Consider the following 16,520-nt stretch of genomic DNA (forward strand, 5'->3'; position numbering starts at 1 on the left):
GGGCCCAGGTGCAAGCTTCCAGTCCAAGGGCACTTCCTCTTCCCTGAGTATGGTTCGGTCTGCCCCAGTGTCGATTAAGCAGTGATACCTCTTTCCGCCTATGAGAATACTCATTTTAGGGCGGAGTCCCTCCACCAGGGGGATGGTCCAATGGACCTGGGCTGCCCTGCCATGAGGCTGCCTGGGCCTCACAGCAGAGGGGGTTCCTCCTTGAGTTAACGGGGCTGGAAGATGCCCCTCCCCTAGTTTAAAGGCTTCCAATCTAAATCAAACTTGGATCGACAATCCTTTTTCCAATGGTATCCCTTCCTGCACCTGGGGCAGGGCGTAGGTGGCAGTTTGGCCCCCCGGGCCGGTTGGCGGATTGCTGTGTACAGTCCCTCCTAAAGTGCCCCTCTTGCCCGCATTTAAAACAAGTCCCTCTCCCCCCTGGGGTTCCTTGGCCCTGGGCTGCCGGCGTCTGAGCCTGTAAAGCTAAAGCTAGTGATTGGGACCGGTGCTGTTGCGTTCCCACATCCGGTGAGGCCACCACCCATCTGCTCAGGGAACTCTCTTTCAATCCTGCGCAGGCCATGCGGTGGTCTGCATTCAGCCCTTCCCCCGTCCCTGCTAGCATGGCATAAGTAATAGGTATTGTAAGTTGAGCCTGCCGGTTACTCTCTGCTCTCACTCTGCATTCCTCCTTAAAGAAAGCACACCATTTAATAAACTGAGAACTAGTAAGAACGGCTTTGGCCACATCCATCCAGTCCTTAGGGACACAAGGGTGATAGGCAATGTCTTGTAATAGGGTCTGGGCCCAGGGAGAGTTTGGGCCATCCTCCGCCACCGCCTTGCGGAGCTCTTTAAGATCCTTAGCTTCCCATGGATACCATTCCAAGGGCCTGTTAGCTCCTGGTGCCAGATTGACTGGATATGCTTGGGGAAGCGAATCCTGTGGCCGAGAGTCTGGGCTCTTGGGTGGCCCTTCCTTTCCAGGGCTCTTTGGTGGCCCTTCCTTTCCAGAGGAGGTCTCCGAGGAGGTTACTTCCCTGGCCCTCGGCCCCTCCATAGAAGGCTGGTAGGGGTCTGGGTCTTGCAAGTCCCTCTCGCAGGTCTCGTAGGGCGCCGTACCTCCCCTCCAATCAGGAGAATAGGGAGGGGGCCTAGGACCGTCAGTATCAGCTGGGTCAGAGGGGGTAGTATCAGCTGGGTCAGAGGGGGTAATTTTTACCCAGGTTTTGACTTCTACTGTGCATGTCTCAGTGCGTTCTCGATTGGATTTGACCCTTTCCTTTTCCTTCTCACTTCCCAAGTCCTCCTGTACCCCTTCTAGGCCTAATGTTGCCTCTTCCTCCTCCTTCTGTGATATAGCATTACCCATATTTAGGGTTTCACTTACCCCGAGAGACCGCTTAGCCTCGGCCGGTATCTTTTCCTTTCGTGCCCCATGTTGGGCGCCAGATGTTGGGTCTTCGTCTGTCCCACAAAAGACAGACGGGGTCCGAGGAAAGGTAAGTGCGGTGCTCGCCCGTTCCCTAGTCTCCCTCAGCCCAGGAGACAATCAGACACAGCGGGGAGCCAAATCCAGCAGGTAGAAAAACTCGTTTATTAACAGAGCAGCCCCTTTTTAAAGACAAAGAGGGTGGGTGGTATGGTAAGGGAGGAAGAGGAACCAATCACTGTCAAGGTCACACCCTATCATTCACCTGAGCCTTCATCGGCTTGTTAGGTACTGATCCGATCAATTGAGGTCTGCCTACTCTACTCTCTCCCAGAGCCATCTATGCTGCCCATGTGCTCCACAGTTCAGGGTTAGAGTAAGGGTGAGGATTAGTTTTAGGTTTAGGGTGAGGGTGAGGGTTAGATTGAGGATTAGTGTTAGGGTTAGTGTGAGGTTTAGGGTGAGGATGAAGGTTAGGGTTAAGTGAGGGATCAGGTGAGGGTGAGGGTTAAGATTAGTGTTAGGGTGAGGTTTAGTGTTAGGGTGATGGTTAGGGTTAGTTTGAGCGTTAGTGTTAGCGTTAGGTTTAGTGTTAGGGTGGGGTAAGTGTTAGGGTGAGGGATATGGTGAGGGTGAGGGTTATGGTGAGGGTGAGGGTTAGGGTTAGGGTTAGGGTTATTGTTAGGGTTAGGGTTAGGTTTAAGGTTACAGTTACAGTGAGGGAGAGGTTGAGGTTTAGGTTTAGGGTTAGGTTAGAATTAGGGTTAGAGTGAGGGTGAGATTTAGGGTTACAGTTAGGGTTAGTGTTACTGTTAGGGTTAAGGTGAAGGTTAGGGTTAGGCTTAGGCTTAGGCTTAGGCTTAGGTCCAGCATGAGAATGAGGGTTAGGGTTTGGGTTAGAGTGAGGGTTAGGGTTAGGGTTAGGGTGAGGGTAAGGATGAGGTTTAGGTTTAGGATTAGGTTAAGGGTGAGGGCTAGGGTGAGGGTTAGGGTGAGGACTAGGTTACAGATAGGGTTAGGTTTAGGATTAGGGTTAGGGTGAGGGTGAGTGTGAGGGTTAGGGTTAGGCTTAGGGTTATGCTTAGAGTTAGGGTGAGGGTTAGGGTTATGGTGAGGGTTAGGGTTAGGGTTAGTGTTAGGCTTAGGATTAGGCTGAGTGTGAGGGTGGGGGTGAGGATTAGAGTTAGGGTTAGGGTTAGGGTTAGGCTTAGGGTTAGGGTTAGTGTTAGGGTGAGGGTTAGGGTTAGGTTTAGGGTTTGGGTTAGGTTGAGGGTTAGGTTTAGGGTTAGTGTTAGGGTGAGGGTTAGGATGAGGCTTAGGGTTAGGTTTAGGGTTAGGGTGAGGACTAGGTTGAGGGTTAGGGTGAGGGTTAGGTTTAGGATTAGGGTTAGGGTGAGGGTGAGTGTGAGGGTTAGGGTTGGGGTTAGGCTTAGGGTTATGGTCAGGGTTAGGGTTAGGGTATGGGTTAGGGTGAAGGTGAGGCTGAGGATTACGGTTAGGTTTAGGTTTAGGGTTAGGGTTAGGGTTAGGGTTAGGGTTAGTGTTAGTGTTAAGTTTGAGTTGAGCGTGAGGCTGAGGGTGAAGGTTATGGTTAGGTTTAGAGTTAGGGATAGGGATAGGGTTAGTGTTATTTTTAGGGTTAGGGTTAGAGTTATTGTGAGGTTGAGGGTAAGGGTGAGATTTAGGGTTAGGTTGAGGTTTAGGGTTAGGTTTAGGATTAGGGTTAGTGTTAAAGTGAGGGTGAGTTTTAGGGTTAGAGTTAGGGTTAGCGGCAGGGTTATGGTGAGGTTTAGGGTTAGGGTTAGGGTGAGGGTGAGGGTTAGGTTGAGGTTTAGGGATAGGGTTAGGTTTAGATTTAGGTTTAGCGTGAGGGTGAGTATGAGGGTTAGGGTGAGGGTTAGGCTTAGGCTTAGGGTTATGCTGAAGGTGACAGTGGGTGTGAGGATTAGGGTTAAGGTGATGATTCGGTTTAGGGTTAGTGTTATTTTTAGGGTTAGGGTTAAGATTACATTAAGGGTGAGTGTGCAGGTGAGGGTTAGACTTAGGGTTAGGGTGGGGTTTAGGGTTACGGTTAGGGTTAGGGTGAGGCTGAGGTTTAGGGTTAAAAATAGTGTTAGGGGGAGGGTTAGGGATAGGGTTAGTGTTAGGGTTAGTGTGAGGGTAAGGGTTAGGTTGAGGTTTAGGGTTAGGGTTAAGGTTAGTGTGAGGGTTAGTATTATGGTTAGGGTTAGTGTTTGGGTGAGGGTCAGGTTTAGGTTTAGGGTTTGGGTTAGGTTGTGGGTTAGGTTTAGGGTTAGTGTTAGGGTTTGGGTTAGGGTGAGAGTTAGGGGGAGGGTTAGGTTTAGGGATGGTTTAGGTATAGGATTAGGGTTATGGTGAGGGTGAGTTTGTGTGTTAGGGTTAGGTTTAGGGTTAGGATTAGGGTTAGGCTTAGGGTTAGGTTTAGGGGGAGGGTTAGAATGAAGGTTAGGGTTAGGTTAGGGTTAGGGTAAGGGCTAGGGTGAGGGTGAGGTTTAGGGTTAGGTTTAGGGTGAGGTTTAGGGTTAGGGTTAGGGTTAGGGTGAGGGTGAGGTTTAGGGTTAGAGTTATTGTTAGGGTGAAGCTGAGGGTGAGTGTTAGGGTTACAGATAGTGTTAGGTTTAGGGTTAGGTTAAGAGTGAGGGTTAGTGCGAGGTTGAGGGTTAGGGTTAGGCTTAGGGTTAGGCTGAGGTTAAGGGAAAGGGTGAGGGTTAGGGTTAGGATGAGGGTTAGGGTTAGGTTTATGGGGAGGGTTAAGGTTAGGGTTAGGGTTAGAATTAGAGTTAGGTTTAGGTTTAGGGTTAGAGTTAGGGTTAAGGTGAGGCTGAGGGTGAGGGTTACGGTTAGTGTTAGGATTAGGATTATGGTAAGGGTTAGGGTGAGTGTGAGGGTTAGGATTAGGGTTAGGTTTAGGCTTAGGTTTACACTGAGGCTGAGAGTGAGGGTGAGGTTTAAGGTTAGGATTAGGGTTACGGTGAGGGTGAGTGTGTGCATTAGGGTTAGGTTTAGCGTTAGGCTTAGGGTTAGGCTGAGGGTGACGTTGAGGGTGAGGGTTAGGGTTAGGGTGAGGGTTAGGGTAAGGGTTAGGGTGAGGGTTATTGTTAGGGTTAGGTTGAGAGTTATTGTTCAGGTTAAGTTTAGTGTTAGGGTGAGGGTTAGGGTCAGGGTTACGGTGAGGGTGAGGGTTAGGGTTAGGTTGAGGGTTAGGGTTAGGATTAGGGTTAGGGTGAGTGTTAGGGTTAGGGTTATTATTAGGGTGAGGGTTAGGATTAGGGGTAGGGTGAGGGCTAGGGTGAGGGTGAGTTTTAGGGTTAGGTTTAGGGTGAGGTTTAGGGTTAGGTTTAGGGTTAGGGTTAGGGTTACAGTGAGGGTTAGGGTTAGGGTTAGGGTTAAGCTTAGTCTTAGGGTTAGGCTGAGTGTGAGGGTGAGGGTGAGGATTAGGGTTAGTGTTAGGGTTAGTGTTAGGGTTAGGGTTTGTATTATTTTTAAGGTTAGGGATAGAGTAATGGTGAGGTTGAAGGTGAGGATTATTGTTAGGATGAGGTTTAGGGTGAGGTTTAGGGTTAGGGTTAGGGTTAGCGTGAGGGTGAGGTTTAGGGTAAGGTTTAGGGTTAGGCGGAGGATTAGGGTGAGGTTTAGAATTAGGTTTAGTGTTAAGGTTTGGGTGAGGGTGAGGGTTAGGTTGAGATTTAGGGATAGGGTTAGTTATAGGATTAGGGTTAGGGTGAGGGTTAGTATGAGGGTTAGGGTGAGGGTTAGGCTTAGGCTTATGGTTAGGCTGAGGGTGAGTGAGGGTGGGTGTGAGGATTAGGGTTAGGGTGATGGTTCCGGTTAGGTTTAGTGTTCTTGTTAGGGTTTGTGTTAGAGTTATGGTGAGGGTGAGGGTGCGGGTGCGGGTTAGGGTTAGGGTTAGGGTGGAGCATAGGGTTAGGGTTAGGGTGAGGGTGAGGTTGAGTTAGATATAGGGTTAGAGGGAGGGTTAGGGTGAGGGTTAGGGTTAGGGTTAGGCTTAGGGTTACACTGAGGGTGAGGGTGATGATGAGTGGAGGGATAGGATTAGGGTTAGTGTGAGGGTGACTGAGTGTGTTAGGGTTAGGTTTAGGTTTAGGCTAAGGGTTAGGCTAAGGGTGAGGTTGAGGGTGAGGGTTAGGGTTAGGGTGAGGTTTAGGTTAAGTGTTAGGGGGAGGGTTAGGATGAGATTTAGAGTTAGGATTAGGGTTAGGGTGAGAGTGAGGTTGAGGGTTAGAGTTAGTGTTTGGGTTAGAGTTAGGATGAGGGTTAAGATTAGGGTTATGGTGAGGGCTAGGGTGAGGGTGAGGTTTAGGGTTAGGGTTAGTTTGAGGTTTAGAATTAGGGGTAGGGTTAGGGTGAAGGTGAGGTTTAGGGTTAGAGTTAGGGTAAGGGTGAGGCTGAGGTTGAGAGTTAGGTTTAGGGTTAGTATTAGAGTTAGGGTTAGAGTGAGGGTTAGGGTGAGGGTGAGGATTCTGGTTAGGGTTAGGTTTAGAATTAGAGTAAGAGTTAGGGTTAGGGTGAGGGTTAGTTTTAGGGTTATTGTAAGGAGTAGTGTTAGGGTTAGGGTGAGAGTTAGGGGGAGGGTTAGGTTTAAGGATAGGGTTAGGGATAGGATTAGGGTTAGGGTTAGGGTGAGTGTGAGGATTAGGGTTAGGTTTAGGGTTAGGCTTAGGGTTAGGCTGAGGGTGAGGGTGAGGGTGAGGGTTAGGGTTAGGGTGAGGGTTAGGGTTAGGGTTATGGGAAGGGTTAGGATGAGGGTTACAGTTAGGATTAGGGTTAGGGTGAGGGCTAGGGTGAGGGTGAGGTTTAGGGTTAGGGTTAGGTTTAGGGTTAGTGTTAGGGTTAGAGTTAGGGTGATTGTGAAGTATAGGGTTAGAGTTAGGGTTAAGGTGTGGCTGAGGTTGAGGCTTAGGGTTAGTGTTAGGATTAAGATTAGGGTAAGGGTTATGGTGAGTGTGAGGGTTAGAGTTAGGGTTAGGGTTAGGCTTAGGTTTACACTGAGGTTGAGGGTGAGTGTGAGGGTTAGGATTAGTATTAGGGTTAGGGTGAGGGTGATTGGGTGTGTTAGGGTTAGGTTTAGGTTTAGGCTAAGGGTTAGGCTAAGGGTGACTTTGAGGGTGAGGGTTAGGGTTAGGGTGAGGGTTAGGATATGTGTTAGGGTGAGGGTTAGGATGAGGGTTAGGGTTAGGGTTAGAGTTAGGGTGAGAGTGAGGGTGAGGTTTAGAGTTAGTGTTCGGATGAGGGTTAGGATGAGGGTTAGGATTAGGGTTAGGGTTAGGGTGAGGGCTTGGGTGAGGGTAGGGTTTAGGGTTAGGGTTAGTTTGAGTTTTAGAATTAGGGTTAGGGTTAAGAGAGGTTGAGGTTTAGGGATAAAGTTAGGGTAAGGGTGAGGCTGAGGTTGAGCGTTAGTTTTAGGGTTAGTGTTAGTTAGGGTTAGGGTGAGGGTGAGGGTGAGGGTGAGGATTAGGGTTAGGGTTAGGATTAGAATTAGAGAAAGGGTTAGGGTGAGTGTGAGGGTTAGAGTTAGGGTTAGGTTTAGGTTTAGATTTTGGCTGAGGATGAGGGTGAGGGTGAGGGTTAGGGTTAGGGTTAGGATTATTGTTAGCATTAGGGTTAGGGTTACAGTTATGTTGAGGGTGAGGGTTAGGTTTAGGGCTAGGATGAGGTTTAGGGATAGGGTTATGGTTAGGGTTAGGGTCAGGGTGAGGTTTACTGTTAGAGTTAGGGTTATGGTGAGGCTGAGGGTGAGGGGTAGTGTTAGGATTAATGTTAGGGTTAGGCTTATGGTGAGGGTTAGGTTGACGGTGAGGGTTAGGGTTAGGGTTAGGAGTAGGATTAGGTTTAGGGTTAGAGTGTATGTGAGGTATAGGGTTAAGTTAAGGGTTAGGGATAGGCTTAGTGTTAGGCTGAGGTTTAGGGTTAGGGTTAGGGTTAGGGTGAGGTTTAGGGTTAGGGTTAAGGTGAGTGTGATTGTTAGGGTTAGGGTTCTGCTTAGGATTAGGCTGAAGATGAGGGTGTGGGTTAGGTTTAGGTTGAGGCTTAGGGTTATGGGAAAGATTAGGATGAGGGTTAGTGTTAGGATTAGGGATAGGGTGAGGGTGAGGGTGTGGGTTAGGGTTAGGTTTAAGGTTAGGCTTCGGGTTAGGCTGAGGGTGAGGTTGAGGGTTAGGGTTAGGGTTTGGGTGAGGGTTAGCATAAGGGTTAGTGGGAGGGATAGGAAGAGGGTTAGGGTTAGGATTAGGGTTGGATGAGGGCTAGGGTGAGGGTGAGTTTTAGGGTTAGGTTTGGGATGAGGGTTAGGGTTAGGGTAAGTGTCAGAGTTAGGGTTCGGGTTAAGTTTAGGGTTAGGTTGAGGGTTAGGGTAAGGGTTATGGTGAGGGTGAGTGTTAAGGTTAGGTTGAGGGTTAGGGTTCGGATTAGGGATAGGGTGAGGGTGAGGGTGAGGGTTAGGTTTAGTGTTATGGTGAGGGTTAGGATGAGGGTTAGGGTTAGATTAGGGTTAGGATGAGGGCTAGGCTAAGGGTGAGGTTTAGGGTTAGGGTTAGTGTGAGGTTTAGGATTAGGTTTAGTGTTAGGGTTAGGGTGAGGTTTAGGGTTAGAGTTAGGGTTATGGTTATGCTTAGGTTGAGGGTTAGGATTAGTGTTAGATTTATGGTTAGGGTGAGGATTTGGTTGAGTGTGAGGGTTAGGCTTAGGGTTAGGATTAGGTTTAGGGTAAGGGCTAGGGTGAGTGTTAGCATTAGGGTTAGGGTTAGGGTTAGGATTAGGGTTAGACTGAGGGTGAGGGTGGGGGTGAGGGTTAGGTTTAGGGTGAGTGTGAGGTTTAGCGTTAGGGTGAGGGTTAGGGTTAGGGTTACGTTGAGCATGAGGGTTAGGGTTAGGTTGAGAGTTAGGGTTAGTGTTAGGGTTAGGGTGAGGGTCAAGGTCAGGGTTAGGGTGAGGGTAAGGATGAGAATTAGGGTTAGGATTAGGGTTAGGGTGAGGGTTAGGGTTAGGATTAGGGTTAGCTTGAGGGTGAGTGTTAGGATTAGGGTTAGGGTTAGGGTTAGGTTTAGGGTTAGGATTAGTGTTATTGTTAGCGTTAGGGTTAGAGTTATTGTGAGGGTGAGGGTGAGGGTTAGGCTTAGGGTTAGGATGAGGTTTTGGATTAGGGTGAGGGTTATGGTTAGTGTGAGTGTTAGTGTTAGGGTTAGGGTTAATGTTATGGTGAGGGTAAGTGTTAGTGTGAGGGTTAGTGTTAGGGTGAGGTTTATGGTTACGATAAGGGTTATGGTTAGCGTTAGGATTAGTGTTAGCTTGAGGGTGAGTGTTAGGATTAAGGTTAGGGTTAGGGTTAGGTTTAGGGTTAGGATTAGTGTTATTGTTAGGGTTAGGGTTAGAGTTATTGTGAGGGTGAGGGTGAGGGTTATGGTTAGGGTTAGGGTGAGGGTTAGGGTTAGGGTTAGGATTAGCTTTAGGGTGAGGGTGAGGTTTAGGGTTAGATTTAGGGTTAGTTGGAGGGTTAGGTGGAGGGTTAGGGTTAGGGTAAGTTTTAGGGTTAAGGTTAGGTTGAGGGTTAGGTTTAGGTTTAGGGTTACGGTTAGGGTTAGGGTTAGGATTTGTGTGAGGGTGAGGGTGAGTGTGAGGGTTAGGGTTGGGTTAGGATTAGGCTTAGGATTACTCTGTGGGTGAGGGTGGTTGTGAGGATTAGGTTTAGGGTATTGATTAGCGTTAGGGTTAGGGTGATGTTTAGGATGAGGGTTTTGATTAGGATTAGAGTTAGGGTGAGGGCTAGCGTGAGTGTGAGGGTTAGGGTAATGGTTAGGCTTAGGCTTAGTATTAGGCTGAGCGTGAGGTTGAGGGTGAGGGTTAGGGTTAGGGTGATGGTTAGGTTTACGGTTAGGGTGAGGGTTAGGATGAGGTTTAGGGTTAGGGTGAGTGTTAGGGTGAGGATGATGGTAATGGTAAAGGTGAGGTTTAGGCTGAGGGTGAGGATTAAGATAAGGGTGAGAGTTAGGGTTAGGTTTAGGGTTAGGGTTAGGGTCAGGGTTAGATTGAGGATTAGGGTTAGGGTTAGTGTGAGGTTTAGGGTGAGGATGAGGGTTAGGATTAGGGTGAGGGTGAGGGTTAGAATTAGGGTTAGGCTGAAGGCTAGGCGGAGGGTGAGGGTTAGGGTTAGGGTTAGGGTTAGGGTGAGATTTAGGATTAGGGTGAGGGTTAGGAATAGTGTGAGGGTTAGTGTTAGGGTTAGGGTTAGTTTTAGGGTGAGGTTAAGTGTTAGGCTTAAGGTTAGGTTTTGGGTGAGGTTTATGGTTAGGGTGAGGGTCAGGGTTAGGGTTAGGGTAATTGTTAGGTTTAGGTTAAGGTTACGGTTAGGATGAGGGTGAGGGTTAGGGTTAGGATTAGGTTGAGGTTTAGTGTTAGGGTTAGGGTTAGACTTAGGATTATGGTGAGGGTGAGGTTTAGGGGTACAGTTAGGGTTAGAATGAAGGTTAGGGTTAGGGTGCGGTTTAGCCTGGGGGGGATGGTAAGGGTAAAGATAAGGGTTAGGCTGAGGTTGAGGGTTCCTTTAAGGGTGAGGGTTAGGGTTTGGGTGAGGGTTAGTGTTAGCTTTAGGGTGAGGGTGAAGGTTAGATTGATTATTAGTGTTAGGGTTAGCATGAGGTTTAGGGGGAGGATTAGGGTTAGGTTTAGAGTGAGGGTTATGATTAGAATGAGGGTTAGGGTTAGGTTTATTGTTAGGGTTAGGTATAGTGTTACGGTTACTGTGAGGGTGAGAGTGAAGGTTAAGGTTAGGGTTAGGATGAGGTTTAGGTTTAGGGTTAGGGTTAGAGTTAGGGTTAGGGTGAGGGTTAGGGTTAGGGTTAGGCTTAGGATTAGGCTTAGGCTTAGGCCGAGCATGAGGGTTCGGGTGAGGGTTCGGTTTCCGGTGAGGGTTAGAGTTAGGTTTAGGTTTAGATTGAGAGTTAGGTTGAGGTTTAGGGTTAGGATAAGTGTAAGGGTGAGGGCTAGGCTGAGGATCAGCATGAGGGTTAGGGTTAGGAATAGGGTTAGGTTTAGTATTATGGTTAGGGTGAGGGTGAGTGTGAGGGTTAGGATTAGGGTTAGGGTTAGGCTTAGAGTTAGGATGAGGGTTGGGGTTAGGGTTTGGGTTGGGGTTAGGGTTTGGGTTAGGGTGAGGTTGAGGCTGAGGATTAGGGTTAGGTTTAGTGTTAGGTTTAAGGTTAGGTTTAGCGTTAGTATTAGTGTTAGGTTTAGGGTTAGGGTTACGGTGAGGGTTAGGGTTAGGGTTCGGTTTAGGGTTAGGCTTAGAGTTAGAGTGAGGGTTAGGGTTAGGGTTTGGGTTAGGGTGAGGTTGAGGCTGAGGATTAGGGTTAGGTTTAGGGTTAGGTTTAGGTTTAGGGTTAGTGTTAGGTTTAGGGTTAGGGTTAGGGTTACAGTGAGGTTTAGTGTTAGGGTTAGGGTTAGGCTGAAGTTGAGGGTGGGGTGAGGATTAGAGTTAGGGTTAAGGTTAGGCTGAGGCTGAAGAATGGGTGAGGATTATAGTTAGTGTTAGGGTTAGGCTTAGGGTTATGGTTATTGTTAGTGTTATGGTTAGGGTTAAGTTTGCAGTTAGGGTGAGGCTGAGGCTTAGAGTTATGGTTAGGGTTAGGGTTAGGGTGAGGTTTAGGGTTAGGGTTATGGGGAGGGTTAGGATGAGGGTTAGGATTAGTATAGGGTTAGGGTGATTGGTAGGGTGAGGGTGAGGTTTAGGGTTAGGTTTAGGGTTATGGTTAGTGTTAGGGTTAGGGTTAGGGTTAGGGTTATGGTGAGGGTTATGCTTAGGGTTAGGCTTAGGATTAGGCTGAGGGTGAGGTTGGACGTGAGGATTAGTGTTAGGGTTAGGGTTAGGCTTAGGCTTAGGGTTATTGTTAGTGTTATGGTTAGGATTAAGTTTGCTGTGAGGATGAGGCTGAGGGTTAGCGTTAAGGTTAGGGTTAGTGTTATTGTTAGGGTTAGGGTTAGAGTAATGGTGAGGTTGAAGGTGAGGGTCAGGTTTAGGGTGAGGTTTAGGTTGAGGTTTAGTGTTAGGGTTAGTGTTAGGGTGAGGGTGAGGTTTAGGGTTAGGGTTAGGCGGAGGGTTAGGCTGAGGTTTAGGGATAGGGTTAGTGTTAGGGTTAGGGTGAGGGTGAGGGTTAGGTTGAGGTTTAGGGATAGGATTAGGATTAGGGATAGGGTGAAGGAGAGTATGAGGGTTAGTGTGAGGGTTAGGCTTAGGCTTAGGGTTAGGCTGAAGGTGAGGGTGCGGGTGAGGATTAGGCTTAGGGTAATGGTTCGAGTTAGGTTTAGTGTTTTTGTTAGGGTTAGGGTTAGAGTTATGGTGAGGGTGAGGGTGAAGTGAGGGTTATGTTATGGTTAGGGTGGGGTTTAGGGTTAGGGTTAGGGTTATGGTGAGGTTGAGGGTGAGCTTTAGGGGGAGGGTTAGGGTTAGTTATAGGATTAGGGTTAGAATGAGGGTGAGTGTGTGTGTTAGGTTTAGGTTTATGGTTAGGCTTAGGGTTAGGCTGTGGGTGAGGTTAGGGTGAGGGTTAGGGTTAGGGGGAGGGTTAGTATGAAGATTAGGTTTAGGGTTAGGGTGAGGTTTAAGGTTAGGGTTAGGGTTAGGATTAGGGTGAGGGAGAGGTTTAGGGTTAGAGTTAGGGTTAGGGTCAGGCTGAGTGTGAGGGTCAGGGTTAGGGTTAGTGTTAGGTTTAGGATTAGGTTTAGGGTGAGGGTTAGGTTGAGGATGAAGGTTAGGGTTAGTGTTAGGATTAGGATTAGATTTAGGGTTATGGTGAGTTTGAGGGTTAGGGTTAGGTTAGGGTTAGGCTTAGGGTTAGGCTGAGGGTGAAGGTGAGATTGAGGGTTAGGGATAGGGTGAGGGTTAGGGTTAGGGTTATGGGGAGGGTTAGGATGAGGGTTAGGGTTAGGATTAGGGTTAGAGTGAGGGCTAGGAAGAGGTTGAGTTTTAGGGTTAGGGTTAGAGTGAGGTTTAGTGTTAGGGTTAGTGTTAGGTTTAGGGTGAGTGTGAGGTATAGGTTTAGAGTTAGGGTTAAGGTGAGGCTGAGGGTTAGACTCAGGGTTAGGGTTAGGATTAAGATTAGGGTAAGGATTAGGGTGAGTGAAAGGTTTAGGGTTAGGCTTAGGGTTACACTGTTGGTGAGGGTTAGGGTTAGGGTTATGTTGAGCGTTAGGGTTAGGGTTCGGTTGAGGGTTAGTGTTAGGGTAAGGATGAGGGTTAGGGTTAGGATTAGGGTGAGGGTTAGGATGAGGGTTAGGGTTATGATTAGGGTTAGGGTCAGGGCTAGGGTCAGGGTGAGGATTAGGGTTAGTTTTAGGGTAAGGTTTAGGGTTAGGGTTAGGTTTAGGGTGATTGTTAGGATGAGGGTTAGGGTTACGGTGAGGGTGAGGGTTACGGTTAGGTTGAGGGTTAGGGTAAGGATTAGTGTTAGAGTGAGGTTGAGTTTTAGCATTAGGGTTAGGGTTAGGGTTAGTGTTAGGTTTAAGGTTAGGATTACTGTTAATTTTAGGGTTAGTTTTAGAGTTATGGTGAGGTTGAGGTGATGGTGAGGATTAGGTTTAGGGTTAGGATGAGGTTTAGGATTAGGGTTATGATTAGGGTTAGGGTGAATGTGAGGCTTAGGGTTAGGGTTAGGGTTAGGGTTAGAGTTACGGTGAGATTGAGGGTAAGGGTGAGGGTTAAGGTTAGGGTGAGGTTTAGGGTGTGGTTTAGGATTAGGGTTAGGGTGAGGGTGAGGTTTACGGTTAGGGTTAGGGTTAGTGGGAGGGTTAGGGTGAGGTTTAGGGTTAGGGTTAGTGTTAGGGTTACTGGGACGGTGAGGGTTAGGTTGAGGTTGAGGGATTGGGTTAGGTTTAGGTTTAGGGTTAGGATGAGTGTGAGTGTGAGGGTTAGGGTAAGTGTTAGGCTTAGGTTTAGGGTTAGGCTGAGGGTGAGTGTGGGGGTGAGGATTAGAGTTAGGGTGATGGTTTGGGTTAGGGTTAGTGTTATTGTTAGGGTTAGGGTTAGAGTTACGGTGAGTGTGAGGGTGCGGGTGCGGGTTAGGGTTAGGGTTAGGGTGGGGTTTAGGGTTAGGGTTAGGGTTAGTGTGAGGGTGAGGCTTAGGGTTAGATATAGGGTTAGGCGGAAGTTTAGGGTTAGGTTTAGGGTTAGGATTAGGGTTAGGGTGAGGATGATGGTAAGGTAAAGGTGAGGTTTAGGCTGAGGGTGAGGGTTAAGTTAAGGGTGAGGGTTAGGTTTAGGTTTAGGGTTAGTGTAAGTGTTAGGGTTAGGCTCAGGGTGAGGCTTAGATTGACGAGTAGGTTTAGGGTAAGTGTGAGGTTTAGGCTGAGGATGAGGGTTAGGGTTAGGTTGAGGGTGAGGGTTAGAATTAGGGTTAGGGTGAGGGTTAGGTTGAGGGTGAGGGTTAGGGTTAGGGTTATGGTTAGGGTGAGGTGTAGGATTAGGTTAAGGGTTAAGGTTAGTGTGAGGTTAGTGTTAGGGGTAGGGTTAGTGTTAGGGTGAGGTTAAGTGTTAGGTTGACGATTAGGGTTAGGGTGAGGTTTATGGTTAGGGTGAGGGTTTGGGTTACCGTTAGGGTTATTGTCAGGGTTAGGGTTAGAGTTACGGTTACTGTGCGGGTGAGGGTGAGAGGTAGGGTTAGGGTTAGGGTGAGGTTTATTTTTAGGGTTAGGGTTAGCGTTAGGGTTCAGGTGAGGGTGAGTTTTAAGGGGAGAGTTAGTGTTAGAGTGAGGGTTAGGGTGAGGGTTATGGTTAGGGTGTGGGTTAGGGTGGGGTTGACGGTAAGGTTAAATTTGAAGGTTAGGCTGAGGGTGAGGGTTACGGTAAGGTTAAGGGTTAGAGTAAGGGTGAGGATTAGTTTTAGGTTTAGGGTGAGGGTGAGGGTTAGATTGAGGATTAGTGTTAGGGTTAGTGTGAAGTTTAGGGTGAGGATGAGGGTTAGTGTTAAGTGAGGGCTAGGGTGAGGGTGAGGGTTAGGATTAGTGTTAGGGTGAGGTTTAGGGTTAGGGTTAGGTGAGGGCTAGGGTGAGGGTGAGGGTTAGGATTGCTGTTAGGGTGTGGTTTAGGGTTAGGGTGATGGTTAGGGTTAGTTTGAGCGTTAGTGTTAGCATTACGTTTAGTGTTAGGGTGATGGTAAGTGTTAGGGTGAGGATTATTGTGAGGGTGAGGGTTAGGGTGAGGGTTAGAGTTATTGTTAGGGTTAGGGTTAGGATGAGGTTTAAGTTTAGGGTTAGGGTTAGAATTAGGGTTAGCATGAGCGTGAGATTTAGGGTTACAGTTAGGGTTACTATTACTGTTAGGGTTAAGGTGAAGGTTAGGGTTAGGTTTAGGCTTCGGCTTAGGCTTAGGTCGAGCATGAGAGTGAGGGTTAGGGTTTGGGTTAGAGTGAGGGTTAGGGTTAGGGTTAGGGTTAGGGTGAGGGTAAGGATGAGGTTTAGGTTTAGGATTAGGGTAAGGGTGAGGGCTAGGGTGAGGGTTAGGGTGAGGGCTAGATTACGGATAGGGTTAGGTTTAGGATTAGGGTTAGGGTGAGGGTGAGGGTGAGGGTTACGGTTAGGCTTAGCGTTAGGCTTAGAGTTAGTGTGAAGGTTTTGGTTAGGGTTAGGGTTATGGTGAGGGTTTGGGTTAGGGTTAGGTTTAGGCTTAGGATTAGGCTGAGCATGAGGGTGTTGGTGAGGATTAGAGTGAGGGTTAGGGTTAGGCTTAGGGTTAGGGTTATTGTTAGTGTTATGGTTAGGGGTAAGTTTGAGGTGAGGGTGAGGCTGAGACTGAGGTTTATGGTTAGGTTTGGGTTATGGTTAGGATTAGTGTTATTCTTAGGGTTAGGGTTAGAGATATGGTGAGGTTGAGGGTGAAGGCGAGGGTTAGGGTTTGGATGAGGTTTAGCATTAGGTTAATTGTTAGGTTTAGGGTGAGGGTGAGGTTTAGGGTTAGAGTTAGTGTTAGGGGGACGGTTAGGGTGAGTTTTAGAGTTAGGGTTAGTGTTATGGTTAGGGTAAGGTTGAGGGTTAGGTTGAGGTTTAGGGATAGGGTTAGGTTTAGGCTTAGTGTTAGGGTGAGGGTGAGTGTGAGCGTTAGGGTGAAGGTTAGGCTTAGGCTTAGGGTTAGGCTGAGGGTGAGGGTGGGGGTGAGGATTAGGGTTAGGGTGATGGTTCTGGTTAGGGTTAGTGTTATTTTTAGGGTTAGGGTTAGAGTTACGGTTAGGGTGAGGGTGCAAGTGAGGGTTAGTGTTAGAGTTAGGGTGGGGTTTAAGGTTATGGTTAGGGTTAGGGTGAGGGTGAGGTTTAGATATAGGGTTAGGGGGAGGGTTAGGGTGAGGTTTAGGGTTAGGGGTAGTGTTAGGTTTAGGTTGTGGGTGAGGGTTAGGTTGAGGTTTAAGGTTAGGGTTAGGGTTAGGGTCAATGTGAGGTTAGTGTTAGTGTTAGTGTTAGTGTTAGGGTGAGGGTAAGTGTTAGGGTGAGGTTATGGGTTAGGGTTACGGTTACGGTGAGGGTGAGGGTGAGGGTTAGGTTTAGTGTTAGGTTGAGGTTTAGGGTTTGGGATAGGGTTAGAGTTAGGGTTAGGGTGAGGGTGAGGTTTAGGGTTAGAGTTAGGGTTAGGGTGATGGTTAGGGTTAGTGTTAGAGTTAGGGGGAGGGTAAGGGTTAGTGTTAGGGTTAGGGATAGGATCAGGGTTAGGGTTAGAGTGAGAGTGAGTGTGTGTGTTAGGGTTAGGTCTAGGGTTAGGCTTAGGTTTAAGCTGAGGGTGAGGGTGATGGTTAGCGTTAGGGTTAGGGTTATGGTTAGGGGGAGGGGGATGTTAGAATGAGGGTTAGGGTTAGGGTTAGGGTTAGGGTGAGGGTTAGGGTTAGGGTGAGGGTTATGGTTAGGGTGTGGGTTAGGGTTATGGTTAATGTTATTGTTAGGGTTAGGTTTAGGGTTATGGTTACAGTGAGGGTGAGGGTGAGGGTTAGGTTAAGGTTTAGGCTTAGGCTTAGGCTTAGGCCCAGCATGACGGTGAGGGTTAGGGTTAGGGTTAAGATGATGGTTCTGGTTAGGGTTAGGGTTAGTG

Source organism: Dipodomys merriami, unplaced genomic scaffold (assembly GCF_024711535.1).
Source record: "Dipodomys merriami isolate MVZ:Mamm:240054 unplaced genomic scaffold, mDipMer1.0.p SCAF_23, whole genome shotgun sequence".
NCBI lineage: Eukaryota > Metazoa > Chordata > Mammalia > Rodentia > Heteromyidae > Dipodomys > Dipodomys merriami.